The 15971-nt window shown below is 46.7% G+C and overlaps 1 long non-coding RNA gene across 2 annotated transcripts in view; it reads right to left on the bottom strand.

Annotated features, from left to right (window-relative positions):
- Window positions 1-3713: 3713 nt before the first annotated feature.
- Window positions 3714-15971, bottom strand: part of LOC126499536 (uncharacterized) — a 315160-nt gene continuing 302902 nt past the window's right edge. Inside the window, exons 3-6 of one of the 2 annotated variants that reach the window (XR_007591101.1) lie at window positions 10359-10471; window positions 9929-10092; window positions 9580-9653; window positions 3714-5451 (exon numbers count right to left, since the gene is read on the bottom strand). This is a non-coding gene — a long non-coding RNA (uncharacterized lncRNA). Of the gene's footprint in view, window positions 5452-8657; window positions 9654-9928; window positions 10093-10358; window positions 10472-15971 lie in introns of those variants that run through there. The other variant, XR_007591100.1, reaches the window with a different exon arrangement.

Genomic DNA, 15971 nt, shown 5'->3' with positions numbered 1-15971 from the left:
AGCTGCACAATTTACAGCCACTTTCGGGGAGTCACCTCTCTGGTGACTGTATTTAACTGTTGACCTCGCGCTAGCCTCACCTGGTGTCTTTTCGTCCTCCCTTTCCCTCTTCTGTTTGACTCGGGTCTGGCAGTTCCAGCCCCTGAGGGTGTAAGATGAATTCAGTTTTAACTGAAACTGATACATTAACAAATATTCCCCTTGGCACCCCCCACATGCCAGGCTGGTGTGCATAACTGAGGGGAGGCTTTATGGGAAGGAGGGGCGTTGCCAAACCCTGCAAATGTTTGTATTTTGCCCTGCAGGAGCTGTTCATGCCCCACTTACTACCCAAGCTCCTTACTAAAAGGCTCTGCAAGTCTGCCTCAAACCACTCACATGCTCCCCAAGAGATACACTGCCTTCCAGGTCTCTCTGACTTTTGCCACAAGTAACTGCACTCGCGAGGGAGTGCAAGACCCTACCTAAGAGACTTAAATATCTACCGATAAACTGGCGGCTGTATGCTCTCTGATGCCCTTTCCTTCCAAACACTAGAGATCAGAAGGGGTGGGGGGGAGATGGAGGGAAGGAAAGGGAAGAATGGGGGGGGAGGGAAGTATTGAAGCTGACATGCAAAGCCATTTTTTCCATTTTCTGAATTTCACATCTTTGTACATTTGGATTTTCATTTAAGTTGAATGAAAAACTGCCCCAGTCTTTCGGGCTTCATTATTTTGGACATAAAGTCCCTACAGCCTTTTCACTTTCAACCTCTTCCCAATAGCCCCTCTCCTCTTCCAAGGGCAGAAGCAGGGTGCAGTTCATACCAAGAAAGAGAGGCAGGATAAGAAAGAGTGTTGATCCAGTTATAACATAAAAAAAAAAGAAAAAAAAAAAAAAAAAAAAGAAAGAGTGTTGATGGGCTGGAAGAAGCCTGGGGCAGGTGAGGGCAAGCAGGCCCCTGGGGAGTGGCAGGCTATGGTGGAGGGTGAAGCAGGTTTCATGGAACCTAGCTAGCTCTATGGAGAACGGGCCCTGGGAGTGCCTGGATGGCCTCTTGGATATGTCTGTCCTGCAGGAGGTGTCCTTCTTTTGCATAAAGGTCCAAATTGGCCTGAGCTCAAGAAGTTGTCAACAGAAAGCCCCCAGCAGCACAGGGTGATAGGAGCCCACGTCCTTGAAACACAGATGCCAGCACATGATAGATGGTTGGAAAATAGTTCTTGAAACCGGGAACCTGGGCCAGCCCTGCAACCTCCACTTGAGATTTTAGACAGGGAGCCAGCAGGACAGATCCTTTTGCAAGAGGGATTGAGGAGCCTCCCAGGGTATTCCCTGGGATGGAGTGTCAAGAACAAGACCTTTGTGGCCACTGGAGGGGGACAGTGAGAACTTCTGTAACATGTTAGTCTCGCCAGCTGGCCCTGTCTTGTCCCAGTATTGGCAAATAAAGAGAAGGCTGGAGGGTTATTTATCTCCATTGGGAGCAGGATGGAAATGACTTCCAAAGAGAAGGAAGGGCCATCTCCCCACTGTTATCTGAATCCCCTGTCTCTAGGAGCCACTCTGAACCCGGGTATGCCCTTCTGCAGAAACACTGTGGCTAGCCAGGTGAGGTAGGGAGTGCCTTGGGGCTTTTGCAACATAGAGACTATAGTAGACCTCAGAGTAGATAGCTCTGAAGAAGGGTCAGAGTAGCAGATAGTTCTTGGAAACTGGCCAACATTCTTCTAACCTATGGTTCCATTTAGGTCCAACCCATTCATAAGTAGGCAGTTTTTCATCAAGACCTCTGGCTCCCCAGTAACCCACTGGAGACTTTTTATTAATTATAAATGCTCAGCCAATAGCTCAGGCTTATTACTAACTAGCTCTTACATCTTAAATTAACCTATTTTTTAAAATCTACACTCTACCACATGGTGATACCTTTTTTTTTCAGCATGGCATATTTATCTCCTACTTCCTCAGTATCTGGCTGGCAACTCCACCCTCCTTCTTCCCAGCATTCTCTTGTTTGACTCTCATTCCTAACCTCTTTCTGCCTAGCTATTAGCCAGTCAGCTCTTTATTAACCATGAAAGCAGCACATCTTCACAATGTACAAAAGGATTACTCCACAGCACCCATGTTCCCGAGGCTGACAGAAGGGGATTTAAAGGCCTGAAAACCTACAGTCCTTGTGGAGGGGTTAGTTAATAAAACACACAAAAGTGAACATTTCAGGGGTATTTAGTACAACCACAGTGTGTTCCAGCCACCACCTCTCTCTAAGACAAAAACGTTTGCGCAGCCCCAAAAGGAAATTCTAGACTCCTTGAGCAGTAATTTTCTATTCCCACCTTTCACCAGTCCCTGGAAACCACTGATCTGCTTCTGTTTCCATAGAGTTGCTTATACCAGACACGTCCCGTAAGTGGATCATACTATATGAGACTTCTTCCAGCTGGCTTCTTTCATGTCACTTGAAGCTGTTTTTCAGGTTTACCCACATTGTATCACTTATCAAAGCTTCATTTTTTATGGCTAAATAATAATTCATTGTGGGTATACCATAATATGTCTACTTAACAGTTAATGGGTACCAGGAAGCAAGTTGGAGGGGACAGGGTTTATTTGGCTTGCACTTCCACATCAAACAGGGCAGGAACCTAGAGGCAGGAGATGATGCAGAGGCCATGGAGGGGTGCTGTGATGTGGGAGTGTCATATCAATCTGTTGATTTCATTGGCTGAGCAATAAAGAAACTGCTGGCCCTGATAGGTTAAAAGATAGGTGGGCGGAATAAACAGGATAGGATGCTGGGCGGAAGAGGAAGTGAGGTCAGACTCTGCTCTGCTCCTGGAGAGACCCCATGCTCTGCTGTCCCTGGCAGATGTATGCAATGAAGCTCCTCTCAGCTCCGAACCCAGAATGGACATAGGCTAGAATCTTCCCGGTAAGCGCACCTTGGGGTGCTTACACACATCATTAGAAATGGGCTAGTCCAGGTGCGAGAATTAGCCTGTAAGGGCTAGAGTTCATGGGCCAAGCAGTTCTTTAAATGAATACAGTTTGTGTGTTGTTATTTCGGGCCTGAGCTAGCCAAGCGGCCGGGGTGTTGGGGACGCAGCCCCGCCGCCGCTCATATTTCATCAGTGCTGCTTCCCCTGGCTTGCTCAGTCTGCTTTCTTCTGTAGCTCAGGACCACCAGCCAAGGAGGACACCATCCACAGGGGGCTGGGCCTTCTCACATCAATCACTAATTAAGAAAATGACCAAAGCCTGATGTTATGCTGACATTTTCTCGACTGAGGTTCCCCTTTTCAGACAACTCTTTGAGTGTCAAGCTGATCTAGGACAAGCCAGCACAATGGTATCTGGGTTCTTTCCACCTTCGAGCTGTTATTAGCAGAACTTTTGTGAACATGTATCTAAGAATTTGGGTATCCATTTTCAATTTCGGGGATAAAGGTATGTACCTAGGAGTGAAATTTTGGAGTCACACTTTGAAAAGCCACCAAACTATTTCCTACCACTTCCTTTTTTTGCACTCCCACTTGTAGCATGAATAATAAAAGCCCAGAGACAGATTTGGGGGCTCCAGCTGAAGATCAGAAAAGCAAAGCAGCCAGCCATTGGCTCTCACCGCTACCTAAGACTAAAAAGATCCTATCTCAATGAATTGTGAAGACTCCACACTCCACTGAGTTCCTGTGTCTCTCCCTTATATTCCTCTCTCCGCCCAGCCATATTGCTCCTGTCTCCATCTGCCTAGTGCCGGGATTAAAAGCATGTGATCCCAAGTGCTGGGATCACCTTTCTGTGAACTTTGTCTCTCCTTTAGACAGATTCAATCTTGTGTGGCCCAGGGTAGCCTTGAACTCACAGAGATCCTTCTGCCTCTGTCTTCCGAGTACTGGGATTAAAGGTGTGTACCACCACTCCCTTACCTGTACGGCTGACTAGTATGGCTGCTTTGTTCCCTGATCTTCAGGCAAGCTTTATTTACTAAAAGACAAATAATATACCTCTATACCCACCATTAATGTGGAAGGAGTCTATCCATTTTTTTTTTTTTTCAAGGAAAGGTCTCACTTTATAGCCCTGACTGGTTTTGGAACTCATTAGAAGACCAGGCTATTCGCAAACCCACAGAGATCTGTCTGCCTCTTGAGTGCTGGAATTAAAGGTACTTGCCATCATCTTTACCTCAAATTCTTTTTTATTTTATATGTAGGAGGGTTTGGCCTGCCTGTATTTCTGTACAACATGTATGTATGCTTCTGTGGCCCACAGAGGTCAGAAGAGGGAGTTGGAGCTCTTGGAACTAGAGTTCCAGATGGTTGTGAGCCCCTGTGTGAGTGATGGGCTGGGTCTTTTGGTTCATCCTTGCTCTTAACTGCTGGCCTGTCACTGCAGCCCCTCAAATTCTTGTTTAATTCTTGTGTAATTTATCATTTTCCGTCAAACTCCTGCTGTCTGCGTTTCCTTCCATCCTAGTAGGTGTCTGGATATCGTGTGTGTGTGTGTGTGTGTGTGTGTGTGTGTGTGTGTGTGAGAGAGAGAGAGAGAGAGAGAGAGAGAGAGAGAGAGAGATTTGTCATTGAGATTTTCCATTATATCGAATGGCTTTATACTGAATGACTTAACAGATTTATACTGAATGAATATACAAATGATACCTACTGCCTAAAATACTCTCCTATCATTTGGTATGGTGTCATAGACTTTACAACCACTACTTCAGTTAACCTTTATAACACTAGGACTTACCTTCTATTATGAGTGCCTATAAAAAGCTATGAGTGACTATTTTTGTGACTATATATAAAAAAAGTGGGACATGGGGATGGTAAATAATTTGCTGAAGTTCACATTGAACATACAATGTGGGGTCTTCCAGTACGCTGAGGCTACGGGAAATGTTTGGCTATGTGCCGGGTATAGCAATCCCTTACTCTTGAGCACTTTTTTTTTTCTACTGTTCTTAGTTGGGACACTTAAGTGTGTAAACTTTTGCTTCCTTACTGATACCTTTTGCCAATGGGATATAAGCCAAATATGCCATACGCTGTTTAGATGCCAGTCACTTTTCAAACTGCAAATTAGAGTCTGCTTCTTGCTCCATCCTAATTATAGTTCCAGGATGCAACACATAAATTGCAGTGATGTATTGGCCCGTTGAGAACAATCCCTAGCCATGAGCTACGGAGGGTGCATTCAGAGAACTCGGGAAGTGAGTTCATCTCAAGGCGGCTAGTGAAACAAGACCAAAGTGAATTTATGGTTGTAAGCCCATGGGCATAAATTAGGAGGAAGTGTTTGATTACATCGTTTTCCCTGTGGACGTGAGCCCTCCTGGTCTTTCCCATGTCGTGCTGGAGAGCTGGGACAGTGGCCTTGTGTCCATCCTTAGTTACTTCTCAGCACACGGGCACATCTCCGTCCGTCGCGTCTGTGCCGTGGTTTTCCTGTCAGGTTCTGGTTCTGGGAAACGTGACATTAAAAACACTCGTTAATATTTCCCAGTGTCCTCTGGTTTAGGCTTTAAGTGTCTAAAATGCTTTTGCATTGGTCGCAAAGATACAGCTGTGTCAACTTTTAAGACAGTATTTTAAGAGCCTTTTTGCTTAATATCACAATGGGTTTTCCAAAAAGTGTTTCTATTCATTAGGATTTTACACCATGCCGTATATTTTTTAAAAAATAAACGTATCCTAAAATGATCATAGCTGCACAGAGAAGCTGTGAAGACTTATGCAGAGTCTCCAAACACTTCACAGGCTATTCCCCCACTGTTAGCATCTTGTATTGTTTGGTAGAGTTGGGGGTGACTTCCAAATGGCTCTGATATATTTTTAATAACTGAAGCCCTGATTTTACTCAGGTTTTCTTTACTTTCATGCAGTGACAAGTTGTCTTTCCCAGAATCCTGTTGACATCGTGGAAAGATGCCCCACATGTCCCTGAACCTGGAGCTCCTGGATAAACCAATTGAAGACCTCTGGGGTGGAGAGCCATCGAAAGCCACCAGACACGCCTGTCTCCTTTCTGTGTGCTCCTTTGCATGGCTGGGAGTGAGGGGGATGGTTGGAAGCTCTCCTCCACACATCCAGGGATCTCAGGTAGCTGACTCTGCCATCTTTTTTTCTCCTTTCCTGGCAGTGGGAGCAGCATGCCAGGCCCAGCAGCCCTCGGCTTTGCTGTCCTACCAGAGCCTTGCCTTATTTGACCTGTTATTATTGTCTTTGCCTTGCTGCATAGAAAGCATTGCATGCTCTGAGACAGAGAGTCTCAAACGTGAGCATCCATCAGAGTCCTTGACAGACTTGTTCAAATGGTGTCCGTGCTGGTCCCCATCCCTGGGGCTTCAGCAGATGAACCTCTGATCAGGTCCCAGAAGCTGCTTCTGCCGGTCTTCAGTGTTGCATTAAAAGCCACTGTCCCCATCCAATCAGAACACCATTACCCCAATGAGGGAACCTTACTGGTCTACACTGCACCAACCAAATCCTGTGACTCGGCAGAAATTCCTAAGAGCTTTGAGAAAAATGCCCTACACTGAGGCCCCACCCCAGGCTGGGTATGGGCAGCTTGTTAAAAGTTTAAATAAATGATGTTATATAGTAGATCATTACGTAAACATAATAAAAATAAGCAAATCGTAAAGTTTTCTTGTGGGAGCAAGAACAAGCCTGCTTGAGCAGATTTACATTAGAGAAGCCATCTTTCCTTTTCTGCTGTCCAGGAAAAGGGGATGCAACCCTGTAGCAGCCAGCTGGGTACCACAGAGGAGTCTAGTCTCAGGACGGAGCCCACATAGGGCAAAGCAGAGCACTGAGGAACACAGGGACTTTAGGGACGTCTCCGAGTTGCTCATCCCTCAGTACTTAGAGCCTCTTCTACCTTGGGACTCCTGCTTATGGGAGATAATATGTTTCCTCATTCTTTAAGTCAACGTATGTCACAATTCTTAGTGACCAGCCTTCAAGATCATCCTGACAGATACTGAGAAATACAGCCACCCTGTAATCCTAAGAGACAGTATCTATTTAAAGTGAGGGTGTAGTGGTGCATGCTTTTAATCCCAGTACTTGGGAGACAGAACATGAGGAGCTCTGTAAACTGGTCCACGTAGCAAGTTCTAGGTCAGCCAGGACTATTTGGCAGAACCCAGTCTTGAATAAATATATGCAAATGTATCTATTTTTATTTTATTTTTTAATAAGTAAATTTAATTTAATTGAGACAAGGTCTCACTGTGTATCCCTGACTGGCTTGGAACTCACTTGTGTAGACCAGGCTGACCTTGAACTCTGAGAAATCTGTCTGCTTCTGCTTCCCAAGTGCTGAGTTTAAGTGTATGCTGCCATGCCTGACTAAACAAGTATTCTTGAAGCCCAGCGCTTGAGTCTCTGCCTCGAATACTCTGCAGAAGTGTGACTCAGGAGAGGCCAGACAGACTGACATCAGAGGTGGATCTAATGCAAGGATGGGGTGGGCCTAAGGCAGGCCAAGAGCAGAGCTCCTCCCGGCCTGCACCCTGCTTAACTATGCCTGGGAGTGCTTCTTCACAGCTGAGAAAATGAAGAGAACAGTCAAGTCCTGTCTTTCCTGTGTGTTTAAAACAATTCATTTTCTAATTCTACCTAAGGAAATACTAAATACTAGTCCAATAAGAGGTTGCATTCTGACTGTATTCTGTATGAGTTGTTTTCTTGAATTGCAGTTTATTTTTAGGCAGTAATTCTTCTCTTTTTTAAAAAAATATTTACAGTTAGAAAATATGGTAGTGCATAATTCTCAACACTGGGAGACAGAAGGAAGGAAATGGCTGTCCAGTGGTTTATGGCATGCATTTATTTTTTTTTCCCTTTTTTTTTTTTTTTGGTTTTTCGAGACAGGGTTTCTCTGTGGTTTTGGAGCCTGTCCTGGAACTAGCTCTTGTAGACCAGGCTGGTCTCGAACTCACAGAGATCCGCCTGCCTCTGCCTCCCGAGTGCTGGGATTAAAGGCGTGCGCCACCACTGCCCGTATGGCATGCATTTAGTATACTAAACTACAAAACAGAATAGCAGGTAAGGGAGAGAGAAAGAGAGAGGGAGGGAGAGAGAGAGGGAGGGAGGGAAGGAGGAAGGGAGGGAGGGGGGAGAGAAAGAGAGAGAGAGAGAGAGAACAGTCTAGATGATAATTGAGGACCTTGGAGAAGCAGGGGTGTGGGGTGAGACTTACATTCAGTTGTTTCTCCTTAATGGGCTTGTGTTACAGTTTTAGAAAGAAATACAATTAAGGATACGCTTTTCTTTGCCCTGCTTAAAAACAAGTCTCTATTCTCCTGTGCTGGCCCTTGGCTTCTTGGCACTAGAAGTGTCTGACGGCACTGCTGTCTTGGAGGGGCCTTAAGTCCTGCAAACTGCATTTCCCAGAGGCCTTTGCCAGCCATCTGGCTGCCTGCCCATGGCAGGGAATCCGCACAAAATGAGGAAGCAGTTTCGCCCTTATCTTAAACTCCTGCAAGTGGCTAGGTAGGGTAGGGGACACTAGCAGTAGTGGGGTTCCCACGGCTTTTTAGCAGTTTCAAGGACCCCACGGCTAGCTCCCAACTGTGCAGGTGGCTTCCCTGGTAGTCAGGGGCCAGCCACTCCTGGGTACTGAGCATATCATGCCTTCCATTTTTTCCTTCACAGGAAGTCTCAGTGACTTTCTGAAGATGTTTTTTCCTAGGTTACCTGGGCCCTCAGGATCCTACAGTTGTCCAACATATTTATGACTGTTTCCTTGTGGAAATACCTTCTATGTGTTCTACTACCTTAGCTAAACACCAACTGATATGCCCGAACGTCCTTCCAGGTCACAGGGAGTCTGCCAGCAAACACTGCCAGGGCACCTCCAGCTCCTCTCCTCTCCCAGTCTCCACTGCCTTTGCCAATCCACATCCATCACCACTTCCCACAGTGAGGACCACAGACTCCTCAGACCTCCCAGCTTCCACGCCGGGACCACCTCCATGGCTGCGCAATCACAGAAGCCCCGGTCTGCTTCCCAAGGAATAGGTCGGATGGAGTCGCCCTCTTTTTGTGGGCGTTTCCTGAAATTGCCAACCCTTGACAAAAAGTGTGCGTGAGATTCACCTGGGCTACGGCCACAAAAAGCCCTAACATGGGCTGAGAAGATGTCATACATTGACCACAAGCATGAAGGTCTCAGATCTGAACCCCCGCACCTACACAGAAAACCAGGCAGGCATGAGTGTATAATCCCCGCACTGGGGAGACAGATAAAAGGTCCTGCAGGGTTTCTGGCTGGCCTGTCTAGCTCTGGGTTCAGTGAGAGACTCTGTTTCCAAATACAAGGCGGAGAATCAACTGAAAAAGACATTTTTTGAAAAAGATCCGAAGTTGATCTCTGAATACCATAGACACACATGCTTACCTGTGCATGCACACATGAACACGGATATGAACACTTGTGCATGTATGCGCGTGAACACACTCAGAGGAAAATAAAATGAAACTTAGCTCGGGAAGATGAGTGGCGCAGGCTCGGCGCTGTTACTATGTCTTCTTCATTCATCGGGACCCAGTCTCCCATAGTTGCCCAAGTCCAGTCTCTTACCACCTCTACAATGTGTCCATCCTTGTTTCTTCCCTACAGAAACCCAAGTGTTTGTGGTCTGAGCACTCCGGAGCCTGAAGCAGAGGATCGAAAGTTTGATCAGTCTGGGCTACACGGTGAGGACCTGTTTCAAAAAAAAAAAAAAAAAAGGCAACTGACATTTTATTGTTGGTTTGTTTTTCTGGGTCGACCTTCTTTCTGTCTCATTCAGGACTATGGGGGCAGGAAGATGCCAGTCACAGGATCCCTACTGCCAAGCCCTGAGCCTGACAAAAACCCCGCTGTTTGCTATAAACTGGCAAACACTGTATACTTTACTGTTTCCCGATTCATGCACTGGCATCAACACCTTTAGCTCTTATTTCCTCGAGTGCTTTCAACGAGGCATCCGACCACACCTTCATCCATCCACTTATTCAGTGCACAAGTAGTTCTTGGTGTCTCAGTGTGTCAGGCACCCAGCAGCAGAGCCAAAGACAAGAAGATATCAGGGTTCCTGTACTTCTGGGCTGCCTGCAGGAAGACAGACAGAATATCAGGAAGTCCCCAGACAAGCACAAAACTGTGGGTAGGTGTTGAACGTGGAGAGAATGAAGGCAGGTGAATGGAGGTGGTGGGGGTCACCTCAATCCCATAGCATCATCAAAGTCTGCCTTGAAAAGGCCACCTTTGCCCAGAGGCTAGAATTCCCCAGAAGGAATGGGAAGTTACGGTCTCTCCTCCCTTCCCTCTCTAAACAATAAAACTTTGTTTTTATCTTATGTGCATTGGTATTTTACCTGCACGTGTGAGGATGCCAGATCCCCTGGAACTGGAGTTACAGACAGGTGTGAGCTGCCATGTAGGTGCCGGGAATTGAACCCGGGTCCTCTGGAAGAACAGTCAGTGCACCCTAAGCAATTAAAAGAACACAACCTTAACATAAATGCAAAGGTCAACAAAATCCTGGTTTCCCCTTAGCTGCAAGTATCTGAATACTTTTCTGGGAAGAGCTAAAAATCAATTTCTTTCCTAATAATTTTCTCAGTTTTAGGCTTTTCTCTGCTGATTTTCAAACAATCCATTTGTTCAGGGCTGTCCAAGCAAATATCTGAGGAAATATCTGAGAGAATTCTAGGATGGGGGGGGGGCGCGGGGCGGGTCTCTAACATGAAAGCTGGTGCCTACAGTCCGTGAAACAAACAGCGCCACTGGGCCAATCAGGCGCGGTCTGACACATACTGTCTATGGCTACTTCCCTATCTGCACGTCTTTGAAAATGGGGCCTCCCATCACTGTTATACAGCTGCACAGGAAATCAATGCCTGCGCCATTCACTGTGGTTGCAGCGTGGGTTTATTTCCCCCTAAAAGGAACCTTGGTGTCCTTCAGAACAGAGCTTTGTAGATGACCCCCTACTTAAGACATGGACTGCAAGAACTCAGCTGTTGCTACACGGTTAGCAGATTGATCAGGGTTCCCGTGACGCTTTCCTGGTAACTGGCCAGGAGGACTCAGGGAAACCCTTGTGAGCACCCAAGCTGCAGGGAGACAGGGCAAGGCAGCCCTCTTAGTGGTTCTCTGTGCTCAGGGCCAGCAGAGCTCCTCCAGGAATGTTTGCTTTGTTTTGTTTTTGGTTGTTTTTTGGTTTGGTTTTTTGTTTTTTGTTTTTTTGTTTGTTTGTTTGTTTGTTTTTTTGAGACAGGGTTTCTCTGTGTAACCACCCTGACTGTCCTAGAATTCACTCTGTAGACCAGGCTGGCCTCCAACTCACAGAGCTCCACCTGCCTCTGCTGGGTTTAAAGGCGAATGCCAGGTGTCTCCAGGATTTCTATAGACCTTGGTCTCCATCATGCCCCTCTCCTTTCCTGGAGATTGGAGGCGGGCCCTAACCCAGCTGAGGCTAAGGCAGCATATTAGCATAAATTCAAGTGTCAGCCAAGGGACCTTTGAGGATTGGCAAAAGACACTCTATGGCTAACAAAATTCCCAGGGTTTTAGAAACTGATGACCGAAACCGTGAACAAAGACCAAACCTACTGCCCTGTCTTAGTGACTTTTCTCTCACTGCGATAAGACACTGTGACCGAGGAAGCACATAAAATGAAGAGTTTATTTGGGCTATGGTTTCAGAGGGTTCGAGTCTATAATCATCATGACGGGGGGGGGGGGGGGGTTGGCAACAGGCAGGATGACTCTGCTGGAGCAGTATCTGAGAGCTCACATCTTGTAACAGAACTACAAGGCAGGAAGGGAGAGGGAGGAAAGTGGCTGGGAATGTGGGAGTGGCCAGAGTCTTTTGAAACCTCAAAGCCCACCCCCAGTGGCCCACCTCCTCTGAGAGAACCTGGGAGCTTAGGGAAGGACTCGGTAAACTTTAGACAAGGTCAGAAGCTAGGGAGAGGAACTGAGGCAGGGGCAACCCTGACTAGCTTTGCTTCTCCCCTCACTAAGAACTGGGGGAACTGGGCTGATGAAAACAGGGCGACTCTCCAATGCAGGCGCAAACTTTGAGCAGCACCAACTGTGCTCTTTGAAGAAGGGGCCACCACAATGGCCAGCCATGAGAGTTCCTCTAAAGAGACTTCTCTCCGGTGGAAACCTTCATTTCGTGCAAAGAGCAGAAACAAACTCTGTATTCAGAGGGCACTGGGCTGGACCGTGCTGGATGATGTATCAGAGGCGTTGAAAGAAGCCCTTGATGCAAATCCAGAAAAAAAAAAGGACAGGGGTCTCGGTAGGGCACATCAGGAAGGGTTAAAGAGCCAAGCACTAGAAATGAAAGCATTCAGAGATTTTAAACATTATTATAGTGACTGTCCCTAGTCCAGGGTGGAAATGAGCTCCGGTGTTCACGGGGGAGGTTCCTGTTGCTGGGAGTTTCCAGACAGAGGTGCCACACAGCTTGGTTGGACACAGGATGGTAACTTTGAGGTTGGACTGCTTGACAGCTATTACTTTTCTGGCCTATCAAGACGTTGAGAATCTCTGTGATACTGGCACTTCGGAGTCTCTCTTTCCTCATGGGGTCTCTCTCCTTTCTCTAGTCCAATTATACATATTATCTCTCTCTCTCTCTCTCTCTCTCTCTCTCTCTCTCTCTCTCCATTATCTGCTCCCACTTGCTGCTGCTGCTGCTGTAGTAGCTGGCCTGTCTGGCAGCACTGAATATTCACTCAGACTGGCTTGTGCTCTCTCTTTGGCTATCAGACTCTTGAAAGGATGAACCCCAAGAAATTAGTATTTCCCCAGGAAGCTCCTGCTGGGAAGAGGAAATGGTTGAAGCCCTGGGGACAGCCAGAGAAGGACATTGTCTCCTGGAGAGAAGACTTACAGCTTGTTAGATGGCCTCGCAGGACGGACTAGGAGCTTGGACAGTGGTGGGCAGGAGACACAGCTGGCCTGTTTTGTTACCCGGGTTTCTTCCTTCTATTTAAAGCCCACCCTCAACCCTTCACGCTCATCTGCCCCACCGCAGATGGACTGGAAGGTGCTGATTTTCTTTGCCCATCTTTCTAGTGTGGCCATAATGAAATCTCACTTTTCTGTTTCTCACTATTAATTTGGCTCCTTTAATTGGTTTAGCGAGCACGGATGACAAACCTGGAAGGGATCCAGGCTGTGATTTCTAAGTTTGATAACTCTGCCAATGATTTATTCTTGGCTCCACTGATTGCATTAAAGGCCATGGCTATATAGTGTTTGCATACAAATATGTTTCCTGTCTCTACCTAGCGCTTACATGCACCTGACAATGATCCCTCTTTGACTTAGGAATTTTTTAGAACAAGGGCACCTCTTCTCCCTATATATATTCTGGTACACAGCCACAGATCTCTAAGATCCTCATAGACAGGCAAGACTAATGGCTACTTGCCAGTGGTGGTCTAGAGCGAGCATTAGATTGGTCAGAATCAGAATTATCTGGGAGCCTCCCCTGTAGGCAAATTTAATCCATTATTATCAATGGGATCTTGAAGGTAGAGTGCAGCAGGGATGGTGTCAAGGGCCATAAAAATACGATGAATGCACAGTCACAAGCCTAGGAACCCTGAAAAACCATCACCTAGACCAGAGCTAGGGGAAAGTCAGCTAGGATCTGACATTGAGGTGGGAAGAAAAAAGAAAGAAGAAAAAGAGGTCAGGACAGAGCTGTAGACTGGAGCTGAAGCAGCCAAGTGAGGGACTCGGGGAGAGAGATGGCAAAAGGTGACGTGCACTGAGCACCTCCCCAAGGCCAGAAACTAAGGGTGTCACAGATACCATCTCATTTAACTTCAAAACAACCTTGCAAGCTAAGAAATTACGAGTGAAATGACTCAGTGGGTAAGAGCACTAGCTACTGTTGGAAAAGAATATTCTTGACGTTGTACAAAGAAACATATGAACAAAGCAAAAACAACATGGCAAGGCAACTTCTTTTTGTAAAAAGGCTACACTACCACCCAGACGACACAAGAAGGAGGGCGGCTGTTCCTCCTTAGCTGAGCTGCAGCCTTCCAGTCTGTACAGGATTGGCTAATTTGGAAGCCACAAGGGGTCTGCCTGTCCTACAAGATGGGGGAGATATGCAGAATATTGATCCTTGGTGGATAACCACCTTTGCTTAGGGGAAAAACAAAATTCTCATGTTGAAATTGGAGCGGCAGGGCTGCGTCCCCAGCACCCGGCCGCCCGCCCGGCTAGCTCATGCCCGAAATAACAACACACAAACTGTATTCATTTAAGAACTGCTTGGCCTGAACTCTAGCCCTTACAGGCTAATTCTCGCACCTGGACTAGCCCATTTCTAATGATGTGTGTAAGCATCCCAAGGTGCGCTTACCCGGAAGATTTTAGCCAAAGTCCATCGTGGTGTCTCTGCTCCAGAGAGCAGAGCTCTTGGGTCTACCCGGGAGAGCTGAGCATGGCTTCTCTCAGGAAGCAGTCATGCTAGGCCTTAGCCAAAGTTGGTTGACTCAACATTGCGAACGAGAATTTGGGTGATTGCCCAGGTAGTCTGTTGTCTCTGTCATTTATGGCACGCTTTGGATATCGCTCATTTGTTAAGTAATATTTATTCCCTTCTCGGATCTTTGATGGAGTTGAAGATTATATAATTGTAATTACTCTCTACATTATTTAGACTCCTTGAGATAGAATGTCTGGTAAAACTTTTGTTCTCAATATTGTTTGTTATATCTATTATTTATTATTATTGTTTATAGTTGTATTTAGGTTAGTTCTGTCTTATTTAGACAAAAGGAGGGAGATGTAGGGATAAGCCCTCCCCTTGGGGGCGGGCTGCCCTCAGGCGTATGTTTACTGATATAGTGCGCGGGCAGAGGCTGCGCGGGCCCTTCCGCTTGCTCTCCTGTTTCCGCTGGCCACTCCGCTGGAACCTTGGTTTTGTGAGTCCTGTTATTAAATTTGTTTAAATATCAATTACTGGTGATTTATTGATCCGACCGCTGCATTCTCACAAGCATGAACACCTGGGTTCTATTCCCAGCCCCCACATCAAAAATCTAGGCATGGCTGCATACAATGACCTGCTCTGGTCTCCACATCATGCCCACAGGTGCATGCCTCTGTACACATGTGTACATATATCATCCATATACACACACATACACACATACACACATACATACATACATACATACATACATACATACATACATTCATAGTTTTCATCCTAGTTTCACAGCTGTGAAAATGAAGGATTGGGAAATTCGAGTGGCTTCTAAGGCACAAAACCAGTGCACGGTAGAGCTGGGATTTAGGTCGCATCACTCCTCCGCTCCCCCAGAGAAGAAAGGAAGTGCCCCTGTTATCACAAACCAGCGCCTGGCAGCTCAGAGAGCCTGAGAGGTCCCCGGAGAGCCCCAGTGTGATCTTAGGCACATGGGCTGCATCAGGAAAGAGCTCTGGGCTCAGAAGGCAGGAGAGGAAAACCCGAGTCGCTACAGTTTCTCCACGCTACCCCACCCTGAGCAAGGTGCGATGCTTGTTCTAACACCAGGATTTATTCAGCGATCTCCTGCATTCCTCAAAGGAAGATATTGACATGCGATTTCTTTGCGATTTTCTGTTTATCTGCAGCGACGTCTCTTCTCTGCTCAGCTGTTCTCACTCAGGGCTCTGAAACCCTACACAAGCATTACCATAAGGTCAGGAGTGGTGGTCTACCAGCCCAGCGCTTATGACCATGCCCAAAAGCAACCTGGGGAAGAAAGGATTTATTTCAGCTTGCCCTCTACAGTCCATCAGAAACTCAGGACAGGAACTCGAGGCAGCAACAGGAGCTGATACAGAGATCACGCTGCTTACTGACTAACTCCCCATGGCTGCTCAGCCTGCTTACTTATAACACCCAGGACCACCTTCCCAGAGGGCCATCCCTCCCAGTAGTCTGGGCCTTCCCACATCAA

The sequence above is a fragment of the Alexandromys fortis genome, unplaced genomic scaffold (genome assembly GCF_014885135.2).
Source record: "Alexandromys fortis isolate MF-2015 unplaced genomic scaffold, M_Fortis_MF-2015_v1.1 scaffold_35, whole genome shotgun sequence".
Classification (NCBI taxonomy): Eukaryota; Metazoa; Chordata; class Mammalia; order Rodentia; family Cricetidae; genus Alexandromys; species Alexandromys fortis.
The sequence above is the reverse complement of the archived record's forward strand: the minus strand, read 5'-3'. Positions and strand labels throughout refer to the sequence as shown.